Source organism: Rattus norvegicus, chromosome 8 (assembly GCF_036323735.1).
Source record: "Rattus norvegicus strain BN/NHsdMcwi chromosome 8, GRCr8, whole genome shotgun sequence".
Lineage (NCBI taxonomy): Eukaryota > Metazoa > Chordata > Mammalia > Rodentia > Muridae > Rattus > Rattus norvegicus.
In genome coordinates, this window is record NC_086026.1 from 4,680,282 (window position 1) to 4,704,716 (window position 24,435).

Below are 24,435 nucleotides of genomic sequence, written 5' to 3' on the forward strand. Positions count from 1 at the left end.
TAAATCTTTAAAATACACATATCACAAGAGCCTGCTACTGGGAACTCACTGAATTCACAAAGAAACAGTGTTTCAGTTCGTTAAAAAGTTGCTCTATCTTGAACAACATGCTTATTACATGCGAATCCTATTGGGAATCTACTGAATTCACCATGATACTAGATTCCGTTCTTTAAAATCTTGCTATATATTGAAATGCACACTCATAAGAGCATGTCTCATTGGGAACTCTCTGAAATCGTCTAGAAATTTTGACTCCATTCGTGAAAATTTTTCTATATCCGGAACAGACCACTTATTACTTCTTTGGCCTATTGGGAACTAACCAAATTCAACAAGTTAATGAGATTCGGCACACCAAATTTTGATAAATCTTTAAAAGTACACATATTACAAGAGCCTGCTACTGGGAAATAACTGAATTCACAAAGAAACAGTGCTTTAGTTCGTTAAAACGTTGCTCTATCTTGAATAACAAGCTTATTACATCTGAATCCTATAGGGAACCTACTGAATTCACCATGATACCTAGATTCTGTTCCTAAAATGTTGCTATATATTGAAAAGCTCACTCATACAATCATATCCCATTGGGAACACACTGAATTCGTCTAGAAATTTTGATTCCATTCGTGAAAATTTTTCTAAATCCCGAACACTCCACTTATTACTACTGCGGCCTATTGGGAAGTAACCGAATTCACCAATTTACTGAGATTCGGGTCACCAAATTTTGATAAATCTTTAAAAGTACACATATTACAAGAGCCTGCTACTGGGAACTCACTGAATTCACAAAGAAAAAGTGTTTCAGTTCTTTAAAACGTTGCTCTATCTTGAACAATATGCTTATTACATGCGAATCCTATTGGGAAACTACTGAATTCACCATGATACTAAGATTCCGTTCGTTAAAATGTTGCTATATACGGAAAAGCACACTCATACAAGCATGTCCCATTGGGAACTCACTGAATTTTCCTAGAAATTTTGATTCCATTCGTTAAAATTTTTTTTGGTTCTTTTTTTTTTTTTTGGAGCTGGGGACCGAACCCAGGGCCTTGCGCTTCCTAGGTAAGCGCTCTACCACTGAGCTAAATCCCCAGCCCCTTCGTTAAAATTTTTATATACCCCGAACAGTCCACTTATAAATTTTGCGGCCTATTTGGAACTAACCGATTTCACCAATTTACTGAGATTCGGGTCACCAAATTTTGATAAATCTTTAAAAGTACACATATCACAAGAGCCTGCTACTGGGAACTCACAGAATTCACAAAGAAACAGTGTTTCAGTTCGTTAAAACGTTGCTCTATCTTGAACAACAAGCTTATTACATGTGAATACTATTGGGAACCACCTGAATACACCATGATACTTAGATTCTGTTCCTTCAAATGATGCTATATATTGAAAAGCACACTCATACAAGCATGTCCCATTGGGTACTCACTGAATTCGCCTAGAAATTTTGATTCCATTCGTGAAAATTTTTCTATATCCCGAACAGTCCACTTATTACTACTGCGGCCTACTGGGAACTAACCGAATTCACCATGTTACTCAGATTCGGCTCACCAAATTTTGATCAATCTTTAAAAGTACACATAGTACAAGAGCAGGCTACTGGGAACTAACTGAATTCACAGAGAAACAGTGTTTCAGTTCGTTAAAACGTTGCTCTATCTTGAATAACAAGCTTATTACATGCGAATCCTATTGGGAACCTACTGACTTCACCATGATACTTAGATTCCCTTCCACAAAATGTTGCTCTATATTGAAAAGCAAACTCATACAAGCATGTCCCATTGGGAACTCACTGAATTCGCCTAGAAATTTTGATTCCATTCGTGAAAATTTTTCTATATCCGGAACAGTCCACTTATTACTACTGCGGCCTACTGGGAACTAACCGAATTCACCATGTTACTCAGATTCGGCTCAGCAAATTTTGATAAATCTTTAAAAGTACACATAGTACAAGAGCCTGCTACTGGGAACTCACTGAATTCACAAAGAAACAGTGTTTCAGTTCGTTAAAACGTTGCTCTATCTTGAACAACAAGCTTATTACATGCGAATCCTATTGGGAACCTACTGAATTCACCATGATACTTAGATTCCGTTCCTTCAAATGTTGCTATATATTGAAAAGCACACTCATACAAGCATGTCCCATTGGGAACTCACTGAATTCGCCTAGAAATTTTGATTCCATTAGTGATAATTTTTCTATATCCCGAACAGTCCACTTATTACTACTGCGGCCTATAGGGAACTAATCGAATTCATCAAGTTACAGAGATTCGGCTCACCAAATTTTGATAAATCTTTAAAAGTACACATATTACAAGAGCCTGCTACTGGGAACTCACTGAATTCACAAAGAAAAAGTGTTTCAGTTCTTTAAAACGTTGCTCTATCTTGAACAATATGCTTATTACATGCGAATCCTATTGGGAAACTACTGAATTCACCATGATACTAAGATTCCGTTCGTTAAAATGTTGCTATATACGGAAAAGCACACTCATACAAGCATGTCCCATTGGGAACTCACTGAATTTTCCTAGAAATTTTGATTCCATTCGTTAAAATTTTTTTTGGTTCTTTTTTTTTTTTTTTTGGAGCTGGGGACCGAACCCAGGGCCTTGCGCTTCCTAGGTAAGCGCTCTACCACTGAGCTAAATCCCCAGCCCCTTCGTTAAAATTTTTATATACCCCGAACAGTCCACTTATAAATTTTGCGGCCTATTTGGAACTAACCGATTTCACCAATTTACTGAGATTCGGGTCACCAAATTTTGATAAATCTTTAAAAGTACACATATCACAAGAGCCTGCTACTGGGAACTCACAGAATTCACAAAGAAACAGTGTTTCAGTTCGTTAAAACGTTGCTCTATCTTGAACAACAAGCTTATTACATGTGAATACTATTGGGAACCACCTGAATACACCATGATACTTAGATTCTGTTCCTTCAAATGATGCTATATATTGAAAAGCACACTCATACAAGCATGTCCCATTGGGTACTCACTGAATTCGCCTAGAAATTTTGATTCCATTCGTGAAAATTTTTCTATATCCCGAACAGTCCACTTATTACTACTGCGGCCTACTGGGAACTAACCGAATTCACCATGTTACTCAGATTCGGCTCACCAAATTTTGATAAATCTTTAAAAGTACACATAGTACAAGAGCAGGCTACTGGGAACTAACTGAATTCACAGAGAAACAGTGTTTCAGTTCGTTAAAACGTTGCTCTATCTTGAATAACAAGCTTATTACATGCGAATCCCATTGGGAACCTATTGAATTCACCATGATACTTAGATTCCGTTCCTTAAAACGTTGCTATATACTGAAAAGCACACTCATGCAAGTATGTCCCATTGGAAACTGACTGAATTCGCTAAGAAATTTTGATTCCATTTGTAAAAATTTTTCTATACCCCGAAGAGTCCAATTATTACTACTGCGGCCTATTTGGAACTAACCGAATTCACCATGTTACTGAGATTCTGCACACCAAATTTTGATAAATCTTTAAAATACACATATCACAAGAGCCTGCTACTGGGAACTCACTGAATTCACAAAGAAACAGTGTTTCAGTTCGTTAAAAAGTTGCTCTATCTTGAACAACATGCTTATTACATGCGAATCCTATTGGGAATCTACTGAATTCACCATGATACTAGATTCCGTTCTTTAAAATCTTGCTATATATTGAAATGCACACTCATAAGAGCATGTCTCATTGGGAACTCTCTGAAATCGTCTAGAAATTTTGACTCCATTCGTGAAAATTTTTCTATATCCGGAACAGACCACTTATTACTTCTTTGGCCTATTGGGAACTAACCAAATTCAACAAGTTAATGAGATTCGGCACACCAAATTTTGATAAATCTTTAAAAGTACACATATTACAAGAGCCTGCTACTGGGAAATAACTGAATTCACAAAGAAACAGTGCTTTAGTTCGTTAAAACGTTGCTCTATCTTGAATAACAAGCTTATTACATCTGAATCCTATAGGGAACCTACTGAATTCACCATGATACCTAGATTCTGTTCCTAAAATGTTGCTATATATTGAAAAGCTCACTCATACAATCATATCCCATTGGGAACACACTGAATTCGTCTAGAAATTTTGATTCCATTCGTGAAAATTTTTCTAAATCCCGAACACTCCACTTATTACTACTGCGGCCTATTGGGAAGTAACCGAATTCACCAATTTACTGAGATTCGGGTCACCAAATTTTGATAAATCTTTAAAAGTACACATATTACAAGAGCAGGCTACTGGGAACTCACTGAATTCACAAAGAAAAAGTGTTTCAGTTCTTTAAAACGTTGCTCTATCTTGAACAACATGCTTATTACATGCGAATCCTATTGGGAAACTACTGAATTCACCATGATACTAAGATTCCGTTCGTTAAAATGTTGCTATATACGGAAAAGCACACTCATACAAGCATGTCCCATTGGGAACTCACTGAATTTTCCTAGAAATTTTGATTCCATTCGTTAAAATTTTTTTTGGTTCTTTTTTTTTTTTTTGGAGCTGGGGACCGAACCCAGGGCCTTGCGCTTCCTAGGTAAGCGCTCTACCACTGAGCTAAATCCCCAGCCCCTTCGTTAAAATTTTTATATACCCCGAACAGTCCACTTATAAATTTTGCGGCCTATTTGGAACTAACCGATTTCACCAATTTACTGAGATTCGGGTCACCAAATTTTGATAAATCTTTAAAAGTACACATATCACAAGAGCCTGCTACTGGGAACTCACAGAATTCACAAAGAAACAGTGTTTCAGTTCGTTAAAACGTTGCTCTATCTTGAACAACAAGCTTATTACATGTGAATACTATTGGGAACCACCTGAATACACCATGATACTTAGATTCTGTTCCTTCAAATGATGCTATATATTGAAAAGCACACTCATACAAGCATGTCCCATTGGGTACTCACTGAATTCGCCTAGAAATTTTGATTCCATTCGTGAAAATTTTTCTATATCCCGAACAGTCCACTTATTACTACTGCGGCCTACTGGGAACTAACCGAATTCACCATGTTACTCAGATTCGGCTCACCAAATTTTGATCAATCTTTAAAAGTACACATAGTACAAGAGCAGGCTACTGGGAACTAACTGAATTCACAGAGAAACAGTGTTTCAGTTCGTTAAAACGTTGCTCTATCTTGAATAACAAGCTTATTACATGCGAATCCTATTGGGAACCTACTGACTTCACCATGATACTTAGATTCCCTTCCACAAAATGTTGCTCTATATTGAAAAGCAAACTCATACAAGCATGTCCCATTGGGAACTCACTGAATTCGCCTAGAAATTTTGATTCCATTCGTGAAAATTTTTCTATATCCGGAACAGTCCACTTATTACTACTGCGGACTACTGGGAACTAACCGAATTCACCATGTTACTCAGATTCGGCTCAGCAAATTTTGATAAATCTTTAAAAGTACACATAGTACAAGAGCCTGCTACTGGGAACTCACTGAATTCACAAAGAAACAGTGTTTCAGTTCGTTAAAACGTTGCTCTATCTTGAACAACAAGCTTATTACATGCGAATCCTATTGGGAACCTACTGAATTCACCATGATACTTAGATTCCGTTCCTTCAAATGTTGCTATATATTGAAAAGCACACTCATACAAGCATGTCCCATTGGGAACTCACTGAATTCGCCTAGAAATTTTGATTCCATTAGTGATAATTTTTCTATATCCCGAACAGTCCACTTATTACTACTGCGGCCTATAGGGAACTAATCGAATTCATCAAGTTACAGAGATTCGGCTCACCAAATTTTGATAAATCTTTAAAAGTACACATATTACAAGAGCCTGCTACTGGGAACTCACTGAATTCACAAAGAAAAAGTGTTTCAGTTCTTTAAAACGTTGCTCTATCTTGAACAATATGCTTATTACATGCGAATCCTATTGGGAAACTACTGAATTCACCATGATACTAAGATTCCGTTCGTTAAAATGTTGCTATATACGGAAAAGCACACTCATACAAGCATGTCCCATTGGGAACTCACTGAATTTTCCTAGAAATTTTGATTCCATTCGTTAAAATTTTTTTTGGTTCTTTTTTTTTTTTTTTTTGGAGCTGGGGACCGAACCCAGGGCCTTGCGCTTCCTAGGTAAGCGCTCTACCACTGAGCTAAATCCCCAGCCCCTTCGTTAAAATTTTTATATACCCCGAACAGTCCACTTATAAATTTTGCGGCCTATTTGGAACTAACCGATTTCACCAATTTACTGAGATTCGGGTCACCAAATTTTGATAAATCTTTAAAAGTACACATATCACAAGAGCCTGCTACTGGGAACTCACAGAATTCACAAAGAAACAGTGTTTCAGTTCGTTAAAACGTTGCTCTATCTTGAACAACAAGCTTATTACATGTGAATACTATTGGGAACCACCTGAATACACCATGATACTTAGATTCTGTTCCTTCAAATGATGCTATATATTGAAAAGCACACTCATACAAGCATGTCCCATTGGGTACTCACTGAATTCGCCTAGAAATTTTGATTCCATTCGTGAAAATTTTTCTATATCCCGAACAGTCCACTTATTACTACTGCGGCCTACTGGGAACTAACCGAATTCACCATGTTACTCAGATTGGGCTCACCAAATTTTGATAAATCTTTAAAAGTACACATAGTACAAGAGCAGGCTACTGGGAACTAACTGAATTCACAGAGAAACAGTGTTTCAGTTCGTTAAAACGTTGCTCTATCTTGAATAACAAGCTTATTACATGCGAATCCTATTGGGAACCTACTGACTTCACCATGATACTTAGATTCCCTTCCACAAAATGTTGCTCTATATTGAAAAGCAAACTCATACAAGCATTTCCCATTGGGAACTCACTGAATTCGCCTAGAAATTTTGATTCCATTCGTGAAAATTTTTCTATATCCTGAACAGTCCACTTATTACTACTGCGGACTACTGGGAACTAACCGAATTCACCATGTTACTCAGATTCGGCTCACCAAATTTTGATAAATCTTTAAAAGTACACATAGTACAAGAGCAGGCTACTGGGAACTAACTGAATTCACAAAGAAACAGGGTTTCAGTTCGTTAAAATGTTGCTCTATCTTGAATAACAAGCTTATTACATGCGAATCCCATTGGGAACCTATTGAATTCACCATGATACTTAGATTCCGTTCCTTAAAACGTTGCTATATACTGAAAAGCACACTCATGCAAGCATGTCCCATTGGGAACTCACTGAATTCCCCTAGAAATTTTGATTCCATTCGTGAAAATTTTTCTATATCCCGAACAGTCCACTTATTACTACTGCGGCCTACTGGGAACTAACCGAATTCACCATGTTACTCAGATTCGGCTCACCAAATTTTGATAAATCTTTAAAAGTACACATAGTACAAGAGCAGGCTACTGGGAATTAACTGAATTCACAGAGAAACAGTGTTTCAGTTCGTTAAAACGTTGCTCTATCTTGAATAACAAGCTTATTACATGCGAATCCTATTGGGAACCTACTGACTTCACCATGATACTTAGATTCCGTTCCACAAAATGTTGCTCTATATTGAAAAGCAAACTCATACAAGCATGTCCCATTGGGAACTCACTGAATTCGCCTAGAAATTTTGATTCCATTCGTTAAAATTTTTCTATACCCCGAACAGTCCACTTATAACTTCTGCGGCCTATTTGGAACTAACCGATTTCACCAATTTACTGAGATTCGGGTCACCAAATTTTGATAAATCTTTAAAAGTACAAATATTACAAGAGCCTGCTACTGGGAACTCACTGAATTCACAAAGAAACAGTGTTTCAGTTCTTAAAAATGTTGCTCTATCGTGAACAACATGCTTATTACATGCGAATCCTATTGGGAACCTACTGAATTCACCTTGATACTAAGATTCCTTTCCTTAAAATGTTGCTATATACGGAAAAGCACACTCATACAAGCATGTCCCATTGGGAACTCACTGAATTCACAAAGAAACAGTGTTTCAGTTCGTTAAAACGGTGCTCTATCTTGAATAACAAGCTTATTACATGCGAATCCTTTTGGGGACCTACTGAATTGACCGTGATACTTAGATTCCGTTCCTTAAAATGTTGCTCTATATTGAAAAGCACACTCATACAAGCATGTCCCATTAGGAACTCACTGAATTCGCGTAGAAATTTTGATTCCATTCGTGAAAATTTTTCTATATCCCGAACAGTCCACTAATTACTACTGCTGCTTATTGGGATCTAATTTTATTCACAAAGTTACTGAGATTCGGGTTACCAAATTTTCATAAATCTTTAAAAGTTCACATATTACAAGAGCCTGCTACTGGGAACTAACTGAATTCACAAAGAAATAGTGTTTCAGTTCGTTAAAACGTTGCTCTACCTTGAATATCAAGCTTATACATGCGAATACTATTGGGAACCTACTGAATTCACCATGATACTTAGATTCCGTTCCTTAAATGTTGCTATACATTGAAAATCACACTCATACAAGTTTTTCCCATTGGGAACTCACTGAATTCCCCTAGAAATTTTGATTCCCTTCGTGAAAACTTTTCTATATCCCGAAGAGTCCACTTATTGCTACTGAGGCCTATTGGGAACTAACCGAATTCACTTAGTTACTGAGATTCGGCTCTCCAAATTTTGATAAATCTTAAAAGTATACATATTTCTAGAACTTCCTACTGGGAACTACGTGAATTAAAAAAGAAACTGTGTTTCAGTTCGTTAAAACGTTGCTCTATCTTGAATAAAAAACTTATTATATGCGACTACTATTGGGAAACTACTGAATTCACCTTGATACTTAGATCCGTTCCTTAAAATGTTGCTATATATTGAAAAGCACACTCATACAAGCATGGCCCATTGGGAACTCACTGAATTTGCCTAGGAATTTTGATTCAATTCGTGAAAATTATTCTATATCCCGAACAGTCCACTTTTTACTACTGAGGCCAATTGGGAATTAACTGAATTCACCAATTTACTGAGATTCGGCTCACCAATATTGATAAATCTATAAAACTATACAATTACAAGAGCATGCTACTAGGAACTGACTGAATTCACAAAGAAACAGTCTTTCAGTTCGTTAAAACGTTGCTCTATCTTGAATAACAAGCTTATTACATGCAAATCCTATTGGGAACCTAATGAATTCACCATTATACTTAAATTCCGTTCCTCAAAATGTTGCTGTATATTGAAAAGCACACTCATACAAGCATGTCCCATTGGGAACTCACTGAATTCGCTTAAAAATTTTGATTCCATTCGTGAAAATTTTTCTATATTCCGAATAATCCACTTATTACTACTTCGGCCTACTGGGCATTAACTGAATTCACCAAGTTACTCAGATTGGGATCACCAAATTTTGATAAATCTTTAAAAGTACACATATTATCAGAGCCTGCTACTGGGAACTAACTGAATTCACAAAGAAACCTGGTTTCAGTTCCTTAAAACGTTGCTCCATCTTGAATAACAAGCTTATTACGTGCGAATCCTATTGGGAACCTACTGAATTCACCATGATACTTAGATTCCGTTCCTTAAATGTTGCTATATATTGAAAATCACACTCATACAAGCTTTTCCCACTGGAAACTCACTGAATTCCCCTAGAAATTTTGATTCCATTCGTGAAAACTTTTCTATATCCCGAAGAGTCCACTTATTGCTACTGAGGTCTCTTGGAACTAACTGAATTCAACAAGTTACTGAGATTCGGGTTAAGAAATTTTGATCAATATTTAAAAGTACACATATTACAAGAGCCTTCTACTGGGAACTAAATGAATTCACAAAGAAACAGTGTTTCAGTTCGTTAAAACGTTGCTCTATCTTGAATAACAAGCTTATTACATGTGAATCCTATTGGGAACCTCCTGTATTCACCATGATACTTAGATTCCGCTCCGTAAAATGTTGCTATATATTGAAAAGCACACTCATACAAGCATGTCCCATTGGGAACTCACTGAATTCGCCTAGAAATTTTGATCCATTCGTGAAAATTTTTCTACATCCCGAACAGTCCACTTATTACTACTGCGGCCTTTTGGAACTAAATGAATTCAACAAGTTACTGAGATTTAGCTCACCAAATTTTGATAAATCTTTAAAAGTATACAATTACAAGAGCCTGCTACTGGGAACTGACTGAATTCACAAAAAACAGTGTTTCAGTTCGTTAAAACTTTGCTCTATCTTGAATAACAAGCTTATTACATACAAATCCTATTGGGAACCTAATGAATTCACCATGATACTTAAATTCCGTTCCTCAAAATGTTGCTGTATATTGAAAAGCACACTAGTACAAGCATGTCCCATTGGGAACTCACTGAATTCGCCTAGAAATTTTGATTCCATTCGTGAAAATTTTTCTATATCCTGAACAGTCCATTTATTAGTAATGCGGCCTATTGGGAACTAACTGAATTCACCAAGTTACTGAGATTCGGCTCACCAAATTTTCATAAATCTTTAAAAGTTCACATATTACAAGAGCCTGCTACTGGGAACTAACTGAATTCACAAAGAAATAGTGTTTCAGTTCGTTAAAACGTAGCTCTACCTTGAATATCAAGCTTATACATGCGAATCCTATTGGGAACCCTCTGAATTCACCATGATACTTAGATTCCATTCCTTAAATGTTGCTATACATTGAAAATCACACTCATACAAGTTTTTCCCATTGGGAACTCACTGAATTCCCCTAGAAATTTTGATTCCAGTCGTGAAAACTTTTCTATATCCCGAAGAGTCAACTTATTGCTACTGAGGCCTATTGGGAACTAACCGAATTCACTTAGTTACTGAGATTCGGCTCACCAAATTTTGATAAAACCTTAAAAGTATACATATTTCTAGAACTTTCTACTGGGAACTACGTGAATTAAAAAAGAAACTGTGTTTCAGTTCGTTAAAACGTTGCTCTATCTTGAATAACAAACTTATTATATGCGACTACTATTGGGAAACTACTGAATTCACCTTGATACTTAGATCCGTTCCTTAAAATGTTGCTATATATTGAAAAGCACACTCATACAAGCATGGCCCGTTGGGAACTCACCGAATTCGCCTAGAAATTTTGTTTCCATTTGTGAAAATTTTTCTATATCCCGAAGAGTCCACGTATTAGTACTGCGGCCTATTGGGAACTAAGTGAATTCACAAAGTTACTGAGATTCGGCTCACCAAATTTTAATAAATCTTTAAAAGTATACATATTAAAAGAGCCTGCTACTGGGAACTAACTGAATTCACAAAGCAACAGTGTTTCAGTTCGTTAAAACTTTGCTGTATCTTGAATAACAAGCTTATTACATGCGAACCCTATTGGGAACCGACTGAATTCACCATGATACTTAGATTCCGTTCCTTCAAATGTTGCTATATATTGAAAAGCACACTCATACAAGCATGTCCCATTGGGAACTCACTGAATTCGCCTAGAAATTTTGATTCCATTCGTGAAAATTTTTCTATATCCCGGTCAGTCCACTTATTACTACTGAGCCCTATTGGGAATAAACTGAATTCACCAAGTTACTAAGATTCGGCTCAACAAATTTTGATAAATCTTTAAAAGTACACATATTACAAGAGCCTGCTACTGGGAACTAACTGAATTCACAAAGAAACAATGTTTCAGTTCGTTAAAACGTTGCTCTATCTTGAATAACAAGCTTATTACTTGCGAATTTCATTGGGAATCTATTGAATTCACCATGAACTTAGATTCCGTTCCTTAAAATGTTGCTCTATATTGAAAAGCACACTCATACAAGCATGTCCCATTAGGAACTCACTGAATTCGCATAGAAATTTTGATTCCATTCGTGAAAATTTTTCTATATCCCGAACAGTCCACTAATTACTACTGCTGCTTATTGGGATCTAATTTTATTCACAAAGTTACTGAGATTCGGGTTACCAAATTTTCATAAATCTTTAAAAGTTCACATATTAAAAGAGCCTGCTACTGGGAACTAACTGAATTCACAAAGAAATAGTGTTTCAGTTCGTTAAAACGTTGCTCTACCTTGAATATCAAGCTTATACATGCGAATCCTATTGGGAACCTACTGATTTCACCATGATACTTAGATTCCGTTCCTTAAATGTTGCTATACATTGAAAATCACACTCATACAAGTTTTTCCCATTGGGAACTCACTGAATTCCCCTAGAAATTTTGATTCCATTCGTGAAAACTTTTCTATATCCCGAAGAGTCCACCTATTGCTACTGAGGCCTATTGGGAACTAACCGAATTCACTTAGTTACTGAGATTCGGCTCACCAAATTTTGATAAATCTTAAAAGTATACATATTTCTAGAACTTCCTAATGGGAACTACGTGAATTAAAAAAGAAACTGTGTTTCAGTTCGTTAAAACGTTGCTCTATCTTGAATAACAAACTTATTATATGCAACTACTATTTGGGAAACTACTGAATTCACCTTGATACTTAGATCCGTTCCTTAAAATGTTGCTACATATTGAAAAGCACACTCATACAAGCATGTCCCATTGGGAACTCACTGAATTCGCCTAGAAATTTTGATTCAATTCGTGAAAATTATTCTATATCCCGAACAGTCCACTTATTACTACTGAGGCCAATTGGGAATTAACTGAATTCACCAATTTCCTGAGATTCGGCTCACCAATATTGATAAATCTATAAAACTATACAATTACAAGAGCATGCTACTAGGAACTGACTGAATTCACAAAGAAACAGTCTTTCAGTTCGTTAAAACGTTGCTCTATCTTGAATAACAAGCTTATTACATGCAAATCCTATTGGGAACCTAATGAATTCACCATGATACTTAAATTCCGTTCCTCAAAATGTTGCTGTATATTGAAAAGCACACTCATACAAGCATGTCCCATTGGGAACTCACTGAATTCGCCTAGAAATTTTGATTCCATTCGTGAAAATTTTTCTATATTCCGAATAATCCACTTATTACTACTTCGGCCTACTGGGCATTAACTGAATTCACCAAGTTACTCAGATTGGGATCACCAAATTTTGATAAATCTTTAAAAGTACACATATTATCAGAGCCTGCTACTGGGAACTAACTGAATTCACAAAGAAACAAGGTTTCAGTTCGTTAAAACGTTGCTCCATCTTGAATAACAAGCTTATTACATGCGAATCCTATTGGGAACCTACTGAATTCACCATGATACTTAGATTCCGTTCCTTAAATGTTGCTATATATTGAAAATCACACTTATACAAGCTTTTCCCACTGGAAACTCACTGAATTCCCCTAGAAATTTTGATTCCATTCGTGAAAACTTTTCTATATCCCGAAGAGTCCACTTATTGCTACTGAGGTCTATTGGGAACTAACTGAATTCAACAAGTTACTGAGATTCGGGTTAAGAAATTTTGATCAATATTTAAAAGTACACATATTACAAGAGCCTTCTACTGGGAACTAAATGAATTCACAAAGAAACAGTGTTTCAGTTCGTTAAAACGTTGCTCTATCTTGAATAACAAGCTTATTACATGTGAATCCTATTGGGAACCTCCTGTATTCACCATGATACTTAGATTCCGCTCCGTAAAATGTTGCTATATATTGAAAAGCACACTCATACAAGCATGTCCCATTGGGAACTCACTGAATTCGCCTAGAAATTTTGATCCATTCGTGAAAATTTTTCTACATCCCGAACAGTCCACTTATTACTACTGCGGCCTTTTAGAACTAAATGAATTCAACAAGTTACTGAGATTTAGCTCACCAAATTTTGATACATCTTTAAAAGTATACAATTACAAGAGCCTGCTACTGGGAACTGACTGAATTCACAAAGAAACAGTGTTTCAGTTCGTTAAAACTTTGCTCTATCTTGAATAACAAGCTTATTACATACAAATCCTATTGGGAACCTAATGAATTCACCATGATACTTAAATTCCGTTCCTCAAAATGTTGCTGTATATTGAAAAGCACACTAGTACAAGCATGTCCCATTGGGAACTCACTGAATTCGCCTAGAAATTTTGATTCCATTCGTGAAAATTTTTCTATATCCTGAACAGTCCATTTATTACTAATGCGGCCTATTGGGAACTAACTGAATTCACCAAGTTACTGAGATTCGGCTCACCAAATTTTGATAAATCTTTAGAAGTACACATATTATAATAGCCTGCTAGTGGGAACTAACTGAATTCACAAAGAAACAGTGTTTCAGTTCGTTAAAACGTTGCTCTATCTTGAATAACAAGCTTATTACGTGTGAATCCTATTTGGAACCTACTGTATTCACCATGATACTTAGGTTCCGTTCCGTAAAATGTTGCTATATATTGAAAAGCACACTCATACAAGCATGTCCCATTGGGAACTACTGAATTCGCCTAGAAATTTTGATTCCATTCTTGAAAATTTTTCTATATTCTGAACAGTCCACTTGTTACTACTGCGGCCTATTGGGAATTAACTGAATTCACCGTGTTACTCAGATTCGGCTCAGGAAATATTGATCAATCTTTAAAAGTACACATATTTCAAGAGCCTTCTACTGGGAACTGACTGAATTCACAAAGAAACAGTGTTTCAGTTCGTTAAAACGTTGCTCTATTTTGAATAACAAGCTTATTACATGCAAATCCTATTGGGAACCTACTGAATTCAAAAAGGTACTTAAATTCCGTCCCTTAAAATGTTGCTATATATTTAAAAGCACACTCATACAAGCATGTCCCATTGGGAACTCAATGAATTCGCCTAGAAATTTTGATCCATTCGTGAAAATTTTTCTACATCCCCAAGAGTCCACTTATTACTACTGCGGCCTTTTGGAACTAAATGAATTCAACAAGTTACTGAGATTTAGCTCACCAAATTTTGATACATCTTTAAAAGTATACAATTACAAGAGCCTGCTACTGGGAACTGACTGAATTCACAAAGAAACAGTGTTTCAGTTCGTTAAAACTTTGCTCTATCTTGAATAACAAGCTTATTACATACAAATCCTATTGGGAACCTAATGAATTCACCATGATACTTAAATTCCGTTCCTCAAAATGTTGCTGTATATTGAAAAGCACACTAGTACAAGCATGTCCCATTGGGAACTCACTGAATTCGCCTAGAAATTTTGATTCCATTCGTGAAAATTTTTCTATATCCTGAACAGTCCATTTATTACTAATGCGGCCTATTGGGAACTAACTGAATTCACCAAGTTACTGAGATTCGGCTCACCAAATTTTGATAAATCTTTAGAAGTACACATATTATAATAGCCTGCTAGTGGGAACTAACTGAATTCACAAAGAAACAGTGTTTCAGTTCGTTAAAACGTTGCTCTATCTTGAATAACAAGCTTATTACGTGTGAATCCTATTTGGAACCTACTGTATTCACCATGATACTTAGGTTCCGTTCCGTAAAATGTTGCTATATATTGAAAAGCACACTCATAGAAGCATGTCCCATTGGGAACTACTGAATTCGCCTAGAAATTTTGATTCCATTCATGAAAATTTTTCTATATCCCGAACAGTCCACTTATTACTACTGCGGCCTGTTGGGAACTAACCGAATTCACCAAGTTACTGAGATTCGGCTCACCAAATTTTAATAAATCTTTAAAAGTACACATATTACAAGGGCCTGCTACTGGGAACTAACTGAATTCACAAAGAAATAGTGTTTCAGTTCGTTAGAAAGTTGCTCTACCTTGAATAACAAGCTTATTACATACGAATCCTATTGGGAACCTACTGAATTCACCATGCTACTTAGAATCCGTTCCTTAAAATGTTGCTATATATTGAAAATCACACTCATACAAGATTTTCCCATTGGGAACTCACTGAATTCCCCTAGAAATTTTGATTCCATTCGTGAAAACTTTTCTATATCCCGAAGAGTCCACTTATTGATACTGAGGCCTATTGGGAACTAACCGAATTCACTTAGTTACTGAGATTCGGCTCACCAAATTTTGATAAAACTTTAAAAGTATACATATCACTAGATCTTCCTACTGGGAACTACCTGAATTCAAAAAGAAACTGTGTTTCAGTTCGTTAAAACGTTGCTCTATCTTGAATAACAAGCTTATTATTTGCGAACCCTTTGGGAAACAACTGGATTCTCCATAATACTTAGATTGTGTTCCTTAAAATGTTGCTATATATTGAAAAGCACACTCATACAAGCATGGCCCATTCTGAACTCACTGAATTCGCCTAGAAATTTTGATTCAATTCGTGAAAATTTTTCTATATCCCGAACAGTCCACTTATTACTACTGCGGCCTATTGGGAATTAACTGAATTCACCAAGTTACTGAGATTCGGCTCACCAAATTTTGATAAATCTTTAAAAGTACACATATTACAAGAGCCTGCTACTGGGAACTAACTGAATTCACAAAGAAACAGTGTTTCAGTTTGTTAAAACGTTGCTCTACCTTGAATATCAAGCTTATACATGCGAATCCTATTGGGAACCTACTGAATTCACCATGATACTTAGATTCCGTTCCTTAAATGTTGCTATATATTGAAAAGCACACTCATACAAGCATGTCCCGTTGGGAACTCACCGAATTCGCCTAGAAATTTTGTTTCCATTCGTGAAAATTTTTCTATATCCCGAAGAGTCCACGTATTACTACTGCGGCCTATTGGGAACTAAGGGAATTCAAAAAGTTACTGAGATTCGGCTCACCAAATTTTAATAAATCTTTAAAAGTATACATATTACAAGAGCCTTCTACTGGGAACTAACTGAATTCACAAAGAAACAATGTTTCAGTTCGTTAAAACGTTGCTATATCTTGAATAACAAGCTTATTATTTGTGAATCCTATTGGGAACCTATTGAATTCACCATGATACTTAGATTCCGTTCCTTAAAATGTAGCTATATATTGAAAAGCACACTCATAAAAGCATGTCCCATTGGAAACTCACTGAAATCGCTTAGAAATTTTGATTCCATTCTTGAAAATTTTTCTATATTCTGAACAGTCCACTTGTTACTACTGCGGCCTATTGGGAATTAACTGAATTCACCGTGTTACTCAGATTCGGCTCAGGAAATATTGATCAATCTTTAAAAGTACACATATTTCAAGACCTTCTACTGGGAACTGACTGAATTCACAAAGAAACAGTGTTTCAGTTCGTTAAAACGTTGCTCTATCTTGAATAACAAGCTTATTACTTGCGAATTTCATTGGGAATCTATTTAATTCACCATGAACTTAGATTCTGTTCCTTAAAATGTTGCTCTATATTGAAAAGCACACTCATACAAGCATGTCCCATTAGGAACTCACTGAATTCGCGTAGAAATTTTGATTCCATTCGTGAAAATTTTTCTATATCCCGAACAGTCCACTAATTACTACTGCTGCTTATTGGGATCTAATTTTATTCACAAATTTACTGAGATTCGGGTTACCAAATTTTCATAAATCTTTAAAAGTTCACATATTACAAGAGCCTGTTACTGGGAACTAACTGAATTCACAAAGAAATAGTGTTTCAGTTCGTTAAAACGTTGCTCTACCTTGAATATCAAGCTTATACATGCGAATCCTATTGGGAACCTACTGAATTCACCATGATACTTAGATTCCGTTCCTTAAATGTTGCTATACATTGAAAATCACACTCATACAAGTTTTTCCCATTGGGAACTCACTGAATTCCCGTAGAAATTTTGATTCCATTCGTGAAAACTTTTCTATATCCTGAAGAGTCCACTTATTGCTACTGAGGCCTATTGGGAACTAACCGAATTCACTTTGTTACTGAGATTCGGCTCACCAAATTTCGATAAAACCTTAAAAGTATACATATTTCTAGAACTTCCTACTGGGAACTACATGAGTTAAAAAAGAAACTGTGTTTCATTTCGTTAAAACGTTGCTCTATCTTGAATAACAAACTTATTATATGCGACTACTATTGGGAAACTACTGAATTCACCTTGATACTTAGATCCGTTCCTTAAAATGTTGCTATATATTGAAAAGCACACTCATACAAGCATGGCCCATTGGGAACTCACTGAATTTGCCTAGGAATTTTGATTCAATTCGTGAAAATTATTCTATATCACGAACAGTCCACTTATTACTACTGAGGCCAAATGGGAATTAACTGAATTCACCAAGTTACTGAGATTGGGCACACCAATATTGATAAATCTTTAAAACTATACAATTACAAGAGCCTGCTACTGGGAACTGACTGAATTCACAAAGAAACAGTGTTTCCATTCGTTAAACGTTGCTCTATCTTGAATAACAAGCTTATTACTTGTGAATCCTATTGGGAACCTATTGAAATCACCATGATACTTAGATTCCTTTCCTTAAAATGTAGCTATATATTGAAAAGCACACTCATACAAGCATGTCCCATTGGAAACTCACTGAATTCGCTTAGAAATTTTGATTCCATTCTTGAAAATTTTTCTATATTCCGAACAGTCCACTTGTTACTACTGTGGCCTATTGGGAATTAACTGAATTCACCATGTTGCTCAGATTCGGCTCAGGAAATATTGATCAATCTTTAAAAGTACACATATTACAGGAGCCTTCTACAGGGAACTGACTGAATTCACAAAGAAATATTGTTTCAGTTCGTTAAAACGTTGCTCTATTTTGAATAACAAGCTTATTACATGCAAATCCTATTGGGAAGCTACTGAATTCTCCATGGTACTTAAATTCCGTCCCTTAAAATGTTGCTATATATTTAAAAGCACACTCATACAAGCATGTCCCATTGGGAACTCACTGAATTCGACTAGAAATTTTGATCCATTCGTGAAAATTTTTCTATATCCCGAACAGTCCACTTATTACTACTGCGGCCTTTTGGAACTAAATGAATTCAACAATTTACTGAGATTCAGCTCACCAAATTTTGATAAATCTTTAAAAGTACACATATTACAAGAGCCTGCTACTGGGAACTAACTGAATTCACAAGAAATAGTGTTTCAGTTCGTTAGAACGTTGCTCTATCTTGAATAACATGCTTATTACATGCGAATCCTATTGGGAAACTACTAAATTCACCATGATACTTAGATTCCCTTCCTTAAAATGTTGCTATATATTGAAAATCACACTCATACAAGCTTTTCCCATTGGGAACTCACTGAATTCCCCTAGAAATTTTGATTCCATTCGTGAAAACTTTTCTATATCCCGAAGAGTCCACTTATTGATACTGAGGCCTATGGGGAACTAACCGAATTCACTTAGTTACTGAGATTCGGCTCACCAAATTTTGATAAAACTTTAAAAGTATACATATTACTAGAACTTCCTACTGGGAACTACCTGAATTCCAAAAGAAAGTGTGTTTCAGTTCGTTAAAACGTTGCTCTATCTTGAATAACAAGCTTATTATTTGCGAATCCTATTGGGAACCTATTGTAATCACCATGATACTTAGATTCCTTTCCTTAAAATGTAGCTATATATTGAAAAGCACACTCATACAAGCATGTCCCATTGGAAACTCACTGAATTCGCTTAGAAATTTTGATTCCATTCTTGAAAATTTTTCTATATTCCGAACAGTCTACTTGTTACTACTGTGGCCTATTGGGAATTAACTGAATTCACCATGATACCTAGATCCGTTCCTTAAAATGTTGCTGTATATTGAAAAGCACACTCATACGAGCATGGCCCTTTGGGAACTCACTGAATTCGCCTAAAAATTTTGATTCAATTCGTGAAAATTATTCTATATCCCGAACAGTCCTCTTATTACTACTGCGGCCTATTGGGAATTAACTGAATTCACCAAGTTACTGAGATTGGGCTCACCAATATTGATAAATCTTTAAAAGTATACAATTACAAGAGCCTGCTACTAGGAACTGACTGAATTCACAAAGAAACAGTGTTTCAGTTCGTTAAAACGTTGCTCTATCTTGAATAACAAGCTTATTACATGCAAATCCTATTGGGAACCACCTGAATTCACCATGATACTTAGATTCTGTTCCTTCAAATGTTGCTATATATTGAAAAGCACACTCATACAAGCATGTCCCGTTGGGAACTCACCGAATTCGCCTAGAAATTTTGTTTCCATTCGTGAAAATTTTTCTATATCCCGAAGAGTCCACGTATTACTACTGCGGCCTATTGGGAACTAACCGAATTCACTAAGTTACTGAGATTCGGCTCACCAAATATTGATAATTCCTTAAAAGTACACATATTACAAGAGCCTGCTACTGGGAACTAACTGAATTCACAAAGAAATAGTGTTTCAGTTCGTTAAAACGTTGCTCTACCTTGAATATCAAGCTTATACATGCGAATCCTAAGGGGAACCTACTGAATTCACCATGATACTTAGATTCCGTTCCTTAAATATTGCTATATATTGAAAATCACACTCATACAAGCTTTTCCCATTGGGAACTCACTGAATTCCCCAAGAAATATTGATTCCATTCGTGAAAATTTTTCTATATCCCGAAGAGTCCACTTATTGCTACTGAGGCCTATTGGGAACCAACCGAATAAACTTAGTTACTGAGATTCAGCTCACCAAATTTGGATAAAACTAAAATTACACATATTACTAGAACTTCCTACTGGGAACTAACTGAATTCACAAAGAAACAGTGTTTCAGTTTGTTAAAACTTTGCTCTACCTGGAATATCAAGCTTATGCATGCGAATCCTATTGGGAACCTACTGAATTCACCATGATACTTAGATTCCGTTCCTTAAATGTTGCTATATATTGAAAAGAACACTCATACAAGCATGTCCCATTGGGAACTCACTGAATTCGCCTAGAAATTTTGTTTCCATTTGTGAAAATTTTTCTATATCCCGAAGAGTCCACGTATTACTACTGCGGCCTATTGGGAACTAAGTGAATTCACAAAGTTACTGAGATTCGGCTCACCAATTTTAATAAATCTTTAAAAGTACACATATTACAAGAGCCTGCTACTGGGAACTAACGGAATTCACAAAGAAACAGTGTTTCAGTTCGTTAAAACGTTGCTCTATCTTGAATAACAAGCTTATTACTTGTGAATCCTATTGGGAACCTATTGAAATCACCATGATACTTAGATTCCTTTCCTTAAAATGTAGCTATATATTGAAAAGCACACTCATACAAGCATGTCCCATTGGAAACTCACTGAATTCGCTTAGAAATTTTGATTCCATTCTTGAAAATTTTTCTATATTCCGAACAGTCTACTTGTTACTACTGTGGCCTATTGGGAATTAACTGAATTCACCATGTTACTCAGATTCGGCTCAGGAAATATTGATCAATCTTTAAAAGTACACATATTACAAGAGCCTTCTACAGGGAACTGACTGAATTCACAAAGAAACAGTGTTTCAGTTCGTTAAAACGTTGCTCTATTTTGAATAACAAGCTTATTACATGCAAATCCTATTGGGAACCTACTGAATTCAAAATGGTACTTAAATTCCGTCCCTTAAAATTTTGCTATATATTTAAAAGCACACTCATACAAGCATGTCCCATTGGGAACTCACTGAATTCGCCTAGAAATTTTGATCCATTCGTGAAAATTTTTCTATATCCCGAACAGTCCACTTATTACTACTGCGGCCTTTTGGAACTAAATGAATTCAACAATTTACTGAGATTCGGCTCACCAAATTTTGATAAATCTTTAAAAGTACACATATTACAAGAGCCTGCTACTGGGAACTAAATGAAATCACAAAGAAACAGTGTTTCAGTTCGTTAAAACGTTGCTCTATCTTGAATAACAAGCTTATTACATGCGAATCCTATTGGGAACCTACTGAATTCACTATGATACTTAGATTCCGTTCCGTAAAATGTTGCTATATATTGAAAAGCACACTCATACAAGCATGTCCCATTGGGAACTCACTGATTTCGCCTAGAAATTTTGATTCCATCCGTGAAAATTTTTCTATATCCCGAAGAGTCCACTTATTACTACTGCGGCTTATTGGGATCTAATTTTATTCACAAATTTACTGAGATTCTGGTTACCAAATTTTGATAAATCTTTAAAAGTACACATATTACAAGAGCCTGCTACTGGGAACTAACTGAATTCACAAAGAAACAGTGTTTCAGTTCGTTAAAACGTTGCTCTATCTTGAATAACAAGCTTATTACGTGTGAATCCTATTTGGAACCTACTGCATTCCCCATGATACTTAGATTCCGTTCCTTAAATGTTGCTATGTATTGAAAATCACACTCATACAAGCTTTTCCCATTGGGAACTCCCTGAATTCCCCTAGAAATTTTGATTCCATTCGTGAAAATTTTTCTATATCCCGAAGAGTCCACTTATTGCTACTGAGGCCTATTGGGAACTAACCGAATTCACTTAGTTACTGAGTTTCGGCTGAACAAATTTTGATCAATCTTTAAAAGTATACGTATTACTAGAGCTTCCTACTGGGAACTAACTGAATTCACAAAGAAACTGTGTTTCAGTTCGTTAAAACGTTGCTCTATCTTAAATAACAAGCTTATTGTATGCGAATCCTATTGGGAACCTACTGAATTCACCATGATACTTAGATTCCGTTCCTTAAAATGTTGCTATATATTGAAAAGCACACTCATACAAGCATGTCCCATTGGGAATTCACTGAATTCGCCAAGAAATTTTGATTCAATTCGTGCAAATTTTTCTATTCCTGAACAGTCAACTTATTACTACTTCGGTCTATTGGGAATTAACTGAATTCACCAAGTTATTGAGATTGGGCTCACCAAATTTTGATAAATCTTTAAAAGTACACATATTACAAGAGCCTGCTACTGGGAACTGACTAAATTCACAAAGAAACAGTTTTCAGTTCGTTAAAACATTGCTCTATTTTGAATAACAAGCTTGTTACATGAAAATCCTATTGGGAACCTACTGAATTCACCATGATACTTACATTCCGTTCTTTAAAATGTTGCTATATATTGAAAAGCACACTCATACAAGCATGTCCCATTGGGAACTCACTGAATTCGCCTAGAAATTTTGATTCCATTCGTGAAAATTTTTCTATATCCCGAACAGTCCACTTATTACTACTGCGGCCTATTGGAACTAACTGAATTCACCAAGTTACTGAGATTTGGTTCATCAAATTTTGATAAATCTTTAAAAGTACACATATTACAAGAGCGTGCTAATGGAAACTAACTGAATTCACAAAGAAACAGTGTTTCAGTTCGCTAAAACGTTGCTCTTGCTTGAATAACAAGTTATTACATGCGAATCCTAATGGGAACCTACTGATTTTAATATGATACTTAAAATCCGTTCTTTAATGTTGCTATGTATTGAAAAGCACACTCATACAAGCATGTCCCATTGGGAAGTCACTGAACTCTCCTACAAATTTTGATTCCATTCGCGAAAAATTTTCTATATCCCGAACAATCCACTTATTACTACTGCGGCCTATTGGGAACTAAGTGAATTCACAAAGTTACTGAGATTCGGCTCACCAAATTTTGATAAATCTTTAAAAGTACACATATGACAAGAGCCTGCTACTGGGAACTGACTAAATTCACAAAGAAACAGTGTTTCAGTTCATAAAAACGTTGCTCTATCTTGAATAACAAGCTTATTACTTGTGAATCCTATTGGGAATCTTTGAATTCACCATGATACTTAGATTCCGTTCCTTAAAATGTTGCTATATATTGAAAAGCACACTCATACAAGCATGTCCCATTGGAAACTCACTGAATTCGCCTAGAAATTTTGATTCCATTCGTGAAAATTTTTCTATATTCCGAACAGTCCACTTGTTACTACTGCGGCCTATTGGGAATTAACTGAATTCACCATGTTACTCAGATTTGGCTCTGGAAATATTGATCAATCTTCAAAAGTACACATATTGCAAGAGCCCTCTACTGGGAAGTGACTGAATTCACAAAGAAACAGTGTTTCAGTTCGTTAAAACGTTGCTCTATTTTGAATAACAAGCTTATTACATGCAAATCCTATTGGGAACCTACTGAATTCACCATGATACTTAAATTCCGTTCCTTAAAATGTTGCTATATATTGAAAAGCACACTCATACAAGCATGTCCCATTGGGAACTCACTGAATTCGCCTAGAAATTTTGATTCCATTCGTGAAAATTTTTCTATATCCCGAACAGTCCACTTATTACTACTGCGGCCTATTGGAACTAACTGAATTCACCAAGTTACTGAGATTCGGCTCACCAAATTTTGATAAATCT